Source organism: Sapajus apella, unplaced genomic scaffold (assembly GCF_009761245.1).
Source record: "Sapajus apella isolate SASKATOON/1434 unplaced genomic scaffold, GSC_monkey_1.0 scaffold233, whole genome shotgun sequence".
Taxonomy (NCBI): domain Eukaryota; kingdom Metazoa; phylum Chordata; class Mammalia; order Primates; family Cebidae; genus Sapajus; species Sapajus apella.
Genome location: NW_022437173.1, coordinates 550,014 through 564,079, shown reverse-complemented (window position 1 = coordinate 564,079; position 14,066 = coordinate 550,014). Strand labels below are relative to the sequence as shown.

General features: G+C 45.8%; 1 pseudogene across 1 annotated transcript; it reads right to left on the bottom strand.

Moving 5' to 3' along the window:
* Positions 1-433: 433 nt before the first annotated feature.
* On the bottom strand, positions 434-13,864 carry LOC116544850 (annotated as a pseudogene). The gene is made up of 6 exons (XR_004266065.1): positions 13,705-13,864; positions 10,769-10,850; positions 8,764-8,890; positions 3,358-3,879; positions 1,664-3,294; positions 434-1,349 (listed from the first exon to the last, which is right to left on the bottom strand). The product of XR_004266065.1 is annotated as a zinc finger protein 813-like (transcript).
* Between the last annotated feature and the right edge of the window lie 202 nt (positions 13,865-14,066).

Sequence of the window (14,066 nt, the reverse complement as noted above, 5' to 3'; positions counted from 1 at the left end):
ATATATATATATATATATATATATATATATATATGTAAATACAGATACAACTCATATTGATTGGAAAATGTTGTGAAATGATTATATAAACCAATGTGATTTAGATTCAACACATTACCCATAAAATCCCCTATCAGTTTTGTTAAAGAAACAAAAAACACGCTTGGAAAGGGGGCTCACGTCTGTTGGCCAGGCTGGTTCAAATCTCCTGACCTTAAGCGACCTAACCATCTTGGCCTCCCACAGTGCTGGGATTACAGGCGTGAGCCACCTTTTGTGGCTCTATCTTCTTAACATAAACATTTTAATGTCAATTAATGCTTGAACTCAATGTTAAGTCAACTCAAAGTGAAGTCAATGCTGAATTGACTCTAATGTCAATTAATTCTTGATGGCTGCTTATTCAATGCATTTTGAACAATTATCTCCAGAATGAATTTTCTCATGTTCTGCAAGGAGTGACCTCGGACTAAAGACCATGCCACACTTAGGACATTTGTAAGATTTCTGTCCGGTATGGATTCTCTGATGTCTAATGATGTGTGAATGTAAAGTAAAACTTTGCCCCCGTGATCACACTGGTGAGGTTTCTCTCCTGTATAAATTCTATGTTTTGCATAAGGTGAAGTATGACTGAAGACCTTGCCACAATCATGACATTTTTAGGGTTTCTCTCCAGCATGAGTTGGCCGATAAACTGAAAGGTATGAACGATGCTCAAAAAATCTGCCACATTTATCACACTTGTAAGATATCTTTCCACTATGAATTCTCCAATAATTTGCAATGGTTGTAGCGTTAGTGAAGACTTTGTAACAATCTTTACATTAATAAAGTTTCCCTATACCATGGATTGCTTGATGACGAATAAGTGTTGACTGTCCACTAAAGGCTTGGCCACACTCATTACCCGTGTAAGTTTTCTTTCCATTGTGAATTCTAGTATGTTATGCCAGGTATGAATCATGCCCGAAAACCTTGTCACAAATCTCAGATGTCTATGGTTTCTGTTCAGTATGAATTATCCTGTGTCTTTCAAGGTGACTTGGGACTGAAAACGTCACATTCTTCACATTTGTAAGTGTTCTCTCCAGTATGAAGTCTATAATGATGAGCAAGATTTGATTTTTGATTAAAAACCTTGTCACATTCATTACACTTGTAAGCTTTCTCTCTAGTATGAATTGCCTTATGAATTAAGAGATCAATTTCGATTGAAGGACTTGCACCACTAATTACACTTGTGGGGTTTCTCTCCAGTGTGAATCCTAGTATGTTCTGCCAGGTATAAATTACACGTGAAAGCCTTGTCACAAATCTTACATCTGTAAACTTTCTCTTCACTATGACTTTTCTTTTTTTTTTTTTTTTTGAGACGGAGTCTCGCTCTTGTTACCCAGGCTGGAGTGCAATGGCGCGATCTCGGCTCACCGCAACCTCCGTCTCCTGGGTTCAGGCAATTCTCCTGCCTCAGCCTCCTGAGTAGCTGAGATTACAGGCACGCGCCACCATGCCCAGCTAATTTTTTGTAGTTTTAGTAGAGACGGGGTTTCACCGTGTTGACCAGGATGGTCTCGATCTCTTGACCTCGTGATCCACCCGCCTCGGCCTCCCAAAGTGCTGGGATTACAGGCTTGAGCCACCGCGCCCGGCCCACTATGACTTTTCTTATGCGTTTCAAGATGTGATTTGTGAGTGAAAACTTTGTCACATTTTTCACATTTATAAGTTTTCTCTTCAGTATGAAGTTTATGATGACATGCAAGGGTTGCTTGTCGGTTAAAAACCTTGCCACATTCATTACACTTGTAAAGTTTCTCTCCAGTATGAAGTCTACAATGGCGTACTAGATTTGGCATCTGACTGAAGGTCTTGCCACACTCATTACACTGTAAGGTTTCTCTCCAGTGTGAATTATACTGTGTTTTGCTAGGTGAGAATCTCTTCTGAAAGGCTTGTCACAGACCTTACATTTGTAAGGTTTCTCTCCAGTATGAATTCTATGATGGCATGTAAGTGCTGACTTTTGAATGAAGGTCTTGCCACACTCATGACACTTGTAAGGTTTCTCTCCAGTATGAAGTCTACAATGATATGTAAGGGATGACATCTGATGGAATTTCTTGCCACACTCATGACACTTATAAGGTTTCTCACCAGTATGAAGTCTATGATGGCATGCAAGGGATGATATGTGACTGAAAGTTTTGCCACACTCATGACACTTGTAAGGTTTCTCTCCCGTATGAAGTCTATGATGGCATGTAAGGGATGACACCTGTCTGAAGGCCTTGCCACACTCATTACACTTGTAAGGTTTCTCTGCAGTATGAAGTCTATGATGACATACAAGGCGTGATTTTTTATCAAAACCCTTGCCACATTCATTACACTTGTACGGTTTCTCTCCAGTATGAATTGCCTTATGAATTACAAGTGATGAATTTCGACAGAAGGTCTTGCCACAGTCATTACACTTGTAAGGTTTCTCTCCAGTGTGAATCCTAGTGTGTCGTTTAAGGTTTGACTCTTGTCTGAAAGCCTTGTCACAAACCTTACATTTGTAAGGTTTCTCTCCAGTATGAAGTCTATGATGGCATGTAAGGGATGACTTATAATTGAAGGTCCTGCCACACTCATTGCATTTGTAAGGGCTGTCTGCAGTGTGAATTCTAGTATGTATTGCCAGGTGTGAATTACGCCGGAAAGCCTTGTCACAAACCATACATTTGTAAGGTTTCTCTCCAGTATGAAGTCTACGATGCTCTGTAAGGTGTGACTTTTGAATGAAGGTCTTGCCACACTCATGACACTTGTAAGGTTTCTCTCCAGTATGAAGTCTACAGTGGTGTTGAAGAGATGACATCTGATGGAATTTCGTGCCACAGTCATTACACTTGTGAGGTTTGTCTCTAGTATGAAGTTTACGATGGCATGTAAGGGATGACACCTGACGGAAGGTCTTGCCACACTCATTACACTTGTAAGGTTTCTCTCCAGTATGAAGTTTACGATGGCATGTAAGGGATGACACCTGACGGAAGGTCTTGCCACACTCATTACACTTGTAAGGTTTCTCTCCAGTATGAAGTCTATGATGGCGTTTAAGGCATGACTTGTCACTAAAGGACTTGCCACACTCATTACACCTGTAAGGTTTCTCACCAGTGTGACATCTACGATGGCGTACAAGATACCGCTTCTCATTTAAGACCTTGCCACACACATCACATTCATATTGTTTCTTTCCTAAATGGTTTATCTGATGTTTCTTTAAGAATGAGCTACAATTGAGGTTGTCATTGGCTGAAAAAAGAAAAAAAAGAAAAAAGAAATGAAAAGAATGAGCTAAAATTAAGGCTTTCCCACTCTCATGACATTGGAAGGATTTTTCTCTCATGTGTACTTTCTGTGTAAATAATGAAGAATGGAGGAAATTACTGTCATGCTTATTAGAAATATGGGTTTTGGCTATAGAAAAAATTATTTGGGATGTTGAAACTAAGGAGGCATCATTGATAGACTTCTCAACCTGATTACCAATATTCCCTTCGGTCTGAAACACATGAAGTTTAGGAAGATGGGAATGAAAGATTACTCCAAGTTCATCTATAATAGCCTTGTTTCCAGCATGCCTTTGATCTTATTGGTCTGTACTACCAGTCAGCTTTTTAAATTTTATCATGGATGCTTCATGGTTATTTCTTTCATCTTCTTGCCATTGAAACTCAAAGTCATGACTATGTTTCTCAATTTCCTGCAAGCAAAATTCTCCAATGTGATGACTTTCATGTCTTGCCAATGTCCCTGTGTGGAACACTTCTGTATTGCCTTGCCCTGTTGATGAAAACGTCTTCATTATGCATTTGGAAGAGATATCTACAAAATATAAACTCCATGGCTCCTGGCGAGGACTAATGCTTTTATAAAAAGAGACAGTAAAGAACTTGTTGACTATTCCTCTTTCCACCAAGACAAAACACAGCAGGAAGATGCTTGGGTGAAATCAAAAAGAAGGCTCTCACCAGAAATCAATTTGACTGCACCTTGCTCTTAGATTTCCCACTTTCTAAATTCAAAAGAAATAAATCTCTGTGTCTTAAGCTTCCCAGTTTAAGCAAGTTTTTTTTTTTTTTTCAGATGGAGTCATGCTCTATCACCCAAACTGGAGTGTAATGGCGTGATTCTCCTTGATAAAGAGATTCTCCCGTAGCAGCCTCCCAAGTAGCTGGGACTCCAGCCTGGCTAAATGTATGTATGTGTGTGTGCTTATGTGTGTGTATGGGTGTGTGTGTCCAAATCTCGCTCTGTTGTCCAGGCTGCACTGCAGTGGCATAATCGTGGCTCACTGCCATCTTCGCCTCCTGGGATCCAGTAATTCTTTGGCCTCAGCCTCCCAAGTAGCTGGGATTACAAGTGCATGCCACCACACCCAGTTTATTTTTGTACTTTTAGTAGAGATAGGCCTTCACCATCTTGGCAAGGCTGACCTTGGGTTATCTGCCCATCTTGGCCTACCAAAGTGCTGGGATTACAGGTGTGAGCCACCGCGCCTAGTCATTTTTCTGTATTTAGTAGATTCAAGGTTTCAGCATGTTGGCCCCACTGGACTCAAACTCCTGACCTGAAGCGATCCAACCACCTTGGCCTTTCAAAGTCCTGGGAATAAAGACGCGAGCCACTGAAGTCAGGCAGTCTACCTATTTCTGACATGACAGTGAAATGACTGAGACAAAAAAACAGGCTCTCACCATCAACATCACCCAAGGCTGACAAATCATATTAAACAAAGTTTAGAGTCTCTAGCAGAAAACTTTCAATATGTGAAGACATCTATTTAACTTGTTTTAAAAAACACAGAGGCAGCCAGGTATGGTGGCTCACACCTGTAATCCCAACACTTTGAAAGGCTGAGGTGCGCAGATCTCCTGAGGTCAGGAGTTCAAAAATAGCCTGATCAACATGGAGAATCCACATCTCTACTAAAAATACAAAATCAGCCAGGTGTGGTGGCGCATGCCTGTAATCCCAGCTACTTGGGAGCCTCAGGCATGAGAAGTGATTGAACCCAGGAGGCAGAGACTGCAGTCAGTCAAGATTGTACCACTGCACTGCAGCCTGGGCAATAATTGGAAAACTCTATCACAAAAAACAAAAAACAAACAAACAAAAATAAAACCTGAAGGCAAATTGTTACTTCTTAAGTAAGGACAGCAGGTTTACAGTATTCATGTACTTGACCCAATTTACACGTTTGGTAAGTGAGGGACAAAACTTGATCCTGGGCCTGAAAGATCCCACGACATGTTCTTAAGTACAACAGTCGCCCAGGTAGTAAAGAAAACAGTCAGTCCCAGAAAATACAAGGAGACAGAAAGAAATACATGAAGGGGGATACAAGGGCTGAGCTGCGCTGCTGACAGTGATGCTGAGCCATCCCTTATGGAGAATATGCTGACCAAATTTTGAGCTTGGAGGAAAGTGGAACTAATTTAGCAAATGGTTAAATATTAAACCAAGGTTAAATATGCAAATTACAATATGGGTAGGGGACAAGAATGAAAGAGAGCCAAAAAAGCAGCAGTTTGGTGACATGAGGTCAAAGCAGTTTTACATCTCTTAAGTTAAACGGCCTCTGATTTCTAGTTTCCGGCATATACTCAACAAAATTCCCTGTGTAGATTCCAGAATTGTGTACACCCAAGAAAAAAATTAGTAAACTCTATGAAAGAGTACAGCAGTGTAGGAGACCATTTGGGTGAAAAATGATCCCCTGGCTGAGTAGGTACAGATGTGTAACAACAGCGCCAGGCCTGGCACAGTAGCTCATGCCTGTAATCCAGCACTTTGGGAGGTCGAGGCGATGGATCATGAGGTCAGGAGATTGAGACCAGCCTGGCCAGCATGGTGAATCCTCATTTCTTTTTAATCCTCATTTCATTTGTATATGTAAAATATACAAAATATTAGCCAGGCGTGGTGGTGTGCGCCTGTAACCCCAGCTATTTAGGAGGCTGAGGAAGGAGAATTGCTGGAACCTGGGAAGCTGAGGTTGCAGTAAGCCAAGATCATGCCATTGCACTCTTGCCTGGGTGACATAGCGAGACTCCATCACCAAAAAAAAAAAAAGGAAACAGAGTCAGATGGAGATTGTTGCCTACACATGCAACAGGTCACACTGGTGAGGAAAAACGATAATGCGCTGTTGAGACACATTAAGTATGCCCTGCCCCTGTGGCTCCCTTGTGGAGAATACCTTTTAGTTTGTAATCAGTGGTAGGTGAGTCACCACCCCTAGTCAATTTTTTGTACTTAGTACATTCGAGGTTTCTCCCTGTTGGCGTGTCAGGACTCAAACACCTGACCTGAAGCGATCCACCCATTTTGTCCTCCCAATGTGCCAGGATTAGAGGTGGGAGCCGCCGTGGATGGCCAGTCTAAGCTATTTCTGAGAGGACAGTGAAAAAACTGAGAGAGAAAAAGGAGCATCTTATCATCAACATCACCGAGGCTGACAAATCTTATTACACAAAGAAAGTTTAGAGTCTGTTCTATAAAACTTGCAATATGTGTTGCCGGGCGCGGTGGCTCAAGCCTGTAATCCCAGCACTTTGGGAGGCCGAGGCGGGTGGATCACGAGGTCAAGAGATCGAGACCATCCTGGTCAACATGGTGAAACCCCGTCTCTACTAAAACTACAAAAACTTAGCTGGGCATGGTAGCACGTGCCTGTAATCCCAGCTACTCAGGAGGCTGAGGCAGGAGAATTGCCTGAACCCAGGAGGCGGAGGTTGCGGTGAGCCGAGATCGCGCCATTGCACTCCAGCCTGGGTAACAAGAGCGAAACTCTGTCTCAAAAAAAGAAAAAAACCAAAAAACTTGCAATATGTGAAGCCATCTAATTAACATGTTTTTAAAACCTAGAGGCAGCTGGGCGTGGTGGCTCACGCCTGTAATCCCACCTTTATTTTATTTTATTTTATTTTTTTGGGACAGAGTTTCACTCGTTACCCAGGCTGGAGTGCAATGGCGCGATCTCGGCTCACCGCAACCTCTGCCTCCTGGGTTCAGGCAATTCTCCTGCCTCAGCCTCCTGAGTAGCTGGGATTACAGGCATGCGCCACCATGCCCAGCTAATTTTTTGTATTTTTAGTAGAGACGGGGTTTCACCATGTTGACCAGGATGGTCTCGATCTCTTGACCTTGTGATCCACCCGCCTTGGCCTCCCAAAGTGCTGGGATTACAGGCTTGAGCCACCGCGCCCGGCCTTTAAAGGCTGAGGGTGGGTGGATCACCTGAGGTCAGGAATTCCAAACCAGGCTGACCAACATGGAGAAACCTCATCTGTACTAAAAATACAGTATTAGCTGGGAGTGGAGGCGCATGTCTGTACTCCCAGCTACTTGGGAGCCTGAGGTATGAGAATTGCATGAAAGTAACATTACTTCTCAAACAAGAACAGCAGCCCCACAGTACTCAGGTACCTGACCCCAATTGTCATGTTCAATAAGTGAGGGACAAAACTTGATCCTGAACCTGAAGGGTCCCACGACATGTTCTTAAGCACAATAGTCACCCAGGCAGTACAGAAAATGACCAGTCACAGAAAATACAAGGAGACAGGAAGAAATACATCAAGGGTGATACAAGGGCAGAGCTGTGCCACTGACAGTGATGCTGAGCCATCCCTCATGGAGAACGTGCTGAGTCATTCATGCCCTGCACACACTGATTTAGGCAGCCTCCTATAATTACGTCCAGTGGATGTATAAGGTCCTGACTTACTCAGTGAGAGTCATGCTGGAGGGGAGGAGCTCATGTGGAAATTGGGGTATTCAGCCTTACAAATCAACAGGCTGGAAAGCAGCAACATTTTGCATCCGGATCAATGTAGCATGTGAGGCAAGGCCAGGAAAGGAAGGGCAAGGGTGGAGGGCAGAAGTAATGGGCATGCAGGAGTCAACGGTGTGCATGCTTGTCTGTGGGAATATAATCCCACCAGTATAGACCAAATTTTGAGCTTGGAGGAAAGTGGAACTAATTTAGCAAATGATAAAATACTGACCCAAGGTTAAATGTACAAATTACAATATGGGCAGGGGACAAGAAGGAAGGAGAGCCGAAACAGCAGCAGTAGTGACCTGAGGTGAAGGCAGTTTTACACCTCTTAAACGGCCTCTGATTTCAGTTTCAAGCACATACTCAACAAAATCCCTGTATAGATTCCAGAATTGCGTACAAACAAGAAAAAAACAAGTAAACTCCATGAAATAAAGGACAGCAGTGTAGGGCACTAGGGGGGTGAAGAATAATTCCCCGCTGAGTAGGTAGAGATGTGTTTGTGAGAACTGAGCAAGGCCGGGCACAATGGCTCATGCTTGTAATCCCAGCCCTTTGGGAGGGTGAGGCGGGCAGAGTATGCGGTCAGGAGTTTGAGACCAGCCTGGCCAACATGGTGAAATCCCGTGTATGCTGAAAATACAAAAATTAGCTGGGTCTGGTATTACATCCCTGTAATCTCAGCTACTTAGGAGGCTGAGGCAGGAGAATCACGTGAAACAGAAAGGCTGAGGTTGTGGTGAGCCAAGATCGCACCATTGCACTCCAGCCTGGACAACAAGAGGAAAACTCCATCTCAAAAAAAAAAAAAAAAAAAAAAAAAGAGCCTGTATAGAGCAAAATCACAGCAGAGAATACAAAAGCAGAAAAAGCCAAGATAGACAAGGGCAGATTCCTCATGTCTGGAGGGACATTTTCCTCACCCACAGACTCCAGGTTCCTGTAGTTCTCCAACATCACGTCCCTGTATAAAGCCCTCTGAGCAGGGGTCAGGCATTTCCACTCTGCCAAAGAGAATTCTATAGCCACATCCCTGAAAGTCAAGCGTCCCTAAAATGAAAAATTATGGAGGACTGAGTTATTACCTTCATACTAAGTGAGAAAAGAGAAATTAAGTATCCATTTCATCAAAGACTGTGTTCTAACAAATGTAAGTAGTGTAAGGTATTTTTGAACATTTTTTCTCTATAGTTGCATTTTACTGCCCCCTTCTTTTTTTTTTTTTTTTTTTTTTTTTTTTTACTGATAACAGTATCTGAGAATTTTAAGCTTTATTGCACTTTTTCATGAAGCATTTTAAGATCCCCTAAGTCACTGTGGAAGTCTTGATTTTATGGACAATATGAGAAATATACAAATAAGAAGAAAACACCGGGCCGGGCGTGGTGACCCATGCCTGCTATCCCAGCACATTGGGAGGCAAAGGTGGGCAGATCATTTGAGGTCAAAAGTTGGAGATCGGTCTGGCCAACCTGGTGAAACTCTTGTCTCTACAAAAAGTATAAAACTTAGCCAGGTGTGGTGGCAGGCACCTGTAATCCCAGCTACACAGGAGGCTTAGGCAGGAGAATCACTTGAACTCAGGACACGGTGGCTGAAGTAAGCTGAGATTGCACAACTGTACTCCTACCTGGGTCACAGAGTGAGACACCGTCTCAAAAAAAAAAAAAAAGCAAGGTCAGGCACAGTGGCTCACACATGTAATCCCAGCACTTTGGGAGACCAAGGCGGATCACGACATCAGGAGTTCAAGATAAGCCTGGCCAACATGGTGAAATCTGGTCTTTCCTATAAATACAAAAGTAAGCCAATGTGGTGGCACACACCTATAGTCCCATCTACTCAGCAGGCTGAGGCAGAAGAATCACTTGAACCCAAAAGACGGAAGTTGAAGTGAGCCGAGACTGCACCTCTGCACTCCAGCTTGGGTGACAGAGAAAGACTACAACGTAAACATTGGCCACGTGTAGTGACACATGTCTATCATTCTAGCTCTTTGGGAGGACAAAGTAGGAATCACTTGAGCCCAGCAGGCAAGGCTGCTATAAACTTTGAATTGTGCCAGTGTGCTCCACACCTAAGCCACGGAGCGAAACCTTCCCTCTCTCTCTTTTTATTTTCTTTCAGACGAAGTCTCACTGTGTCGCCCAGGCAGGAGTGCAATGGAACAATGTCGGTTTGCTGTAACCTCCACGTCCCATGTTCAAGTGATCCTCCTGCCTCAGCCTCCTGAGTACCTGAGATTACTGTAGGTGTGTGCCACCACACCCTGTTAATTTTTGTATTTTTAGTAGAGATGGGGTTTCACCATGTTGGCCAGGCTAGTCTTGAACTCCTGAGTCCAAGTGATCCACCCACCTTGGCCTCCCAAGCTGCTGGGATTACATGCTTGAGCCACCGCACTCGAACTAACAAGCTGTCTCTTAAAACATGAAAAAATAAAGTTTGGAGTCAGAGACGTGTTGATCTACTAGTGTGGCTTCCAATGCATTACCAAATCAGTAACAAAATAGCTCCCCTTATTGGTCTCCTTTTCCAGAATTTACCAGATATCTGTGCACATTAACCTATGTGTTTCATACGTAGTTTCTCTGGTTCACAAAGAGCTGATATCCAGATGTGGCTCCTGAACAATCCAGGCTGCCCAGCAGCACTGATACCGGGGGGCCCAACCCCCATGTCCATCCAGGTCTGGGTGTCAACCCTTCCCATGATTATGTCCAGTGGAGCCCCTTCCCAGATTCATGTCACTGGGGTCACAGGAGATGGAATCTCAGACCAGATGACAGGAACTGAGGGAAGGCATGGGTGAGTGCGAACCAACGTGTCAGGCAGGACGTTTCAAACTCAGAACAGACTGGTTACTACAATACCTGGCATTTCAGAAAGGAAAGAGCCAGATGAATCCACCAAGGAGTGTCACTTTACCTGAGGAAAAGCCATGCCTGGCTCCTTTTCTTTCCTCTTCTGAGCTGCTTCCTCATGTAACATGAGTCTTTAGAAATCAATCCTGTACATGAAAAATACAGTAGACTTTATGTTACAAATGACTCACTCTGTTCCTGTGACAAAAACACACACAAGGGGGAGATCTCACCCTGTAGAAAGATGGGCCTCTGCTGCCCACTGCACCAGAGATCATGCAGAGAGAAGACAGTCCCACAGGAACACCTACAAGTGTGTTTGAGCCCGGTCTTCAGATCTGACTCCCCTCCTGGAGAAGCCCTACACACCAGGCAGCAGTGGGGAGCTGGGCTGGACTGAGCTCACCTTCAGGGCACACACCCAGCCCTGACCAAACCTCATCCAGAGCAGCACAGCCCCTCCCCTCTCTGTGGATCACAGGCTGAGCTCAGCCCTCAGAAACGGAGGACACAGAGCCTTGTCACTGGGTGCCATACACAGATTACTAGGTATTTGTGTGTCACTTATCTGTGACCTGGAAGCCCCCTCCTGCTTCAAGTCTTCCTGCTTTTCCTTCAAGTTGTCCCGCCTTTCCAGCCCAAACCAATGAACCTCTTCCGTATATTGACTGATGTCTCATGTCTCTCTAAAACGTATAAAATTAAGCTGTGCCACCACCACCTTGGGCACATGTCGCCAGGACTTCCTGAGGCTGTGTCATGGGTGCGTCACCAACCTTGGCAGAAGAAGCTTTCTAAAGTAAGTGAGATCTGTCTGAGATTTTCTGGGTTCACAGCTGCAATGACAAATTGGGGGCTGTGGGAGATCACAAAGGTTTTTTTTTTTTTTTTGAGACGGAGTTTTTGCTCTTGTTACCCAGGCTGGAGTGCAATGGCATGATCTCGGCTCACCGCAACCTCTGCCTCCTGGGTTCAAGCAATTCTCCTGCCTCAGCCTCCCAAGTAGCTGGGACTACAGGCGTGCGCCACCATGCCCAGCTAATTTTTGTATTTTTAGTAGAGACAGGGTTTCACCATGTTGAACAGGATGGTTTCGATCTCTTGACCTTGTGATCCACCCATCTCAGCCTCCCAAAGTGCTGGGATTATAGGCGTGAGCCACCGCGCCCGGCCAGATCACAAAGGTTTTTACAGAGAAGGTGATATCAGAACAAAGACCTAGGGAAGAAAGGCTGCTTGTCATTTGCAGCTGAGGGGCCAGAGTCCTAGGCAGAGGGACAGCTCAAGTGAAGACCCTGAGACAGGGGCAACCTCAGCCCCAAGAAAAGGACAGCACCCGTGTGGCTGGAGCAGTGGGAGAGAGGAGGGCACAGGTAGGTGATGAGGTCAGGGAGGTCCTGGGGGCACAGATCGACCCAAAGGGACAAGGTCTTTAAACATTTTTCTCTCACAGTCTAAAAGAATTTTGGAACTTGACTGTAATTGCAGCTACTCAGGAGGCTGCGGCAGGAGAATCTCTCGAACCTGGGAGGCAGAGGTTGCGCTCAAGCATGTGATAGAAGTGTGACAGAGTGACACTCCATCTCAAAGAAAAGGAAAAAAAGGCTGGGTGTGGTGGCTCATGCCTGTAATCCCAGCACACTGTGAGGCTACTGTGGCTGGATAATTTAGCCCCGGAGGTGGAGACCAGCCTGGGCAACATGGCGAAAGCCCTTCTCTTCAAGAACACAAAAATTAGCATGGTGTGGTGGCGCCCATTTGTGGTCGCAGCTACTCCGGAGGCTGAGGTGGGAGGATCCCTTGATCCCAGGAGGTGGAGGCTGCACTGAGCTGTGATCCTGTCACCACTCTCCTGCTTGGGTAACAAGAGTGAGACTCATCTCCAATAAAAAAAAAAAAAAAAGAGAAATTACCTGGGTCCTGGATCTGGGGGCAGGGAATTTAAGGCCAATTAACGGGAACTTTCCAAAACTAGACCAAATGGAAAAACCTCATTTTCCCACATGGAGTAACAAAGGAAAAAAGGCTACTCTCCCTACTGCCCTCCCCCTTCCACCACGTCTCAGATGGAAAAGTAAAGAGCCCAGGAGTGGCCACGGTGCGGCCAAGCACCGGCCACCCCTTCTGCATAGGGCACCCATCTGCTCTGGCCTCGGACCAGTTCACCTCAGCTTTTCATTGGGCAAGGACCAAATCTTTCTTCCAGATTTCAAAAGAAAGGACTTCAAAAGAAAGACTTTAACACCCCAAAACTTTGTAAACGGAGCCCTGGAGGCGCTTACTCGGGCCCACTCCCATTCTGTGAAGTGCTTTCATGATTGAATAAATTCCTGCTTTCGCGGCTTTCTTCTTTTATTTCGTGAGGGTTTTTTTTTTTTTTTTTAAAGATGGGGTTTCACCATGATGGCCAGACTGGTCTTGAACTCCTGACCTTAGGTGATCCACCCACCTCAGCCTCCTAAGTGGTGGGATTACAGGCGTGAGCCACCGCGCCCGGCTTTTTTTTTTTTTTTTTTCAATTTCATGTTCAACACCCAAGAACTTGGACATCTCACACTGAAGGCTGCCTTCCGGTAAAACAGGGCGAGGATGGGATAAGAGGGCTGCCTCCAGGAACAGCACGTTTTCTAGGGGGTGGAACTGGGGAGCAGCAGGGCCCAGCACTAGGAGGGAGTTGGGGGGGGCCACAGGGCTTTGGGACAGAGATGGGGTCTGCAGGTTTCCAGGACCAAGCAGACAACGCGCCTCCCCGGGACTGCGACCGCGGCGCTGCGCTGCAGGGACCGACGAGAGCGAGGCTGGGAGGCGCCCAGGACGGGAATCCAGCAAGTGGCTGAGGACTTGAAACTGTGCAAAGCAGGAGGAGGGGACAGGAAAGGTTTGAGCAGGAAATTTCCGCGACAGGAGGTGGCTGCACGGCCCCACTGAAGAAAGACCGGGGGGGGGGGGCTGCCTCAGGGCGACTTTAAACTCAAAAGGAAGCGATTCACGCACTCTCACCTGGACGTCTCAATTTGTTCCGGGTTGAGAAAGAGGGGCCGGAATTTCTAGGTCTGTGGAGACCCCGCGTCCGGTCTACAAGCACCGGAGGCCTGGGAAGCGCAGACAAAACAACCAGAGCAAAACTGACCCTTGCGTGGTAGCCGTCGGTCCACGCCATCTGCTTCCGGGGTTGTGCCAATCAGCGCAGGACGCAAGCCAGGCCTGGGCGGGCCCCGAGGAGGTGGGCGTGGCCTGAGAGACGCCGGGGGCGGGGCGCGGGGGGAGGAAGGGCTTGGCTGTGAGGGGCCCCGGGGCCAGGCAGGGGGCGGGGCCTGAGCGTCCCTCCTTCTGGCTCTTGGCGCCTTTTTTCCGGGTTTTTG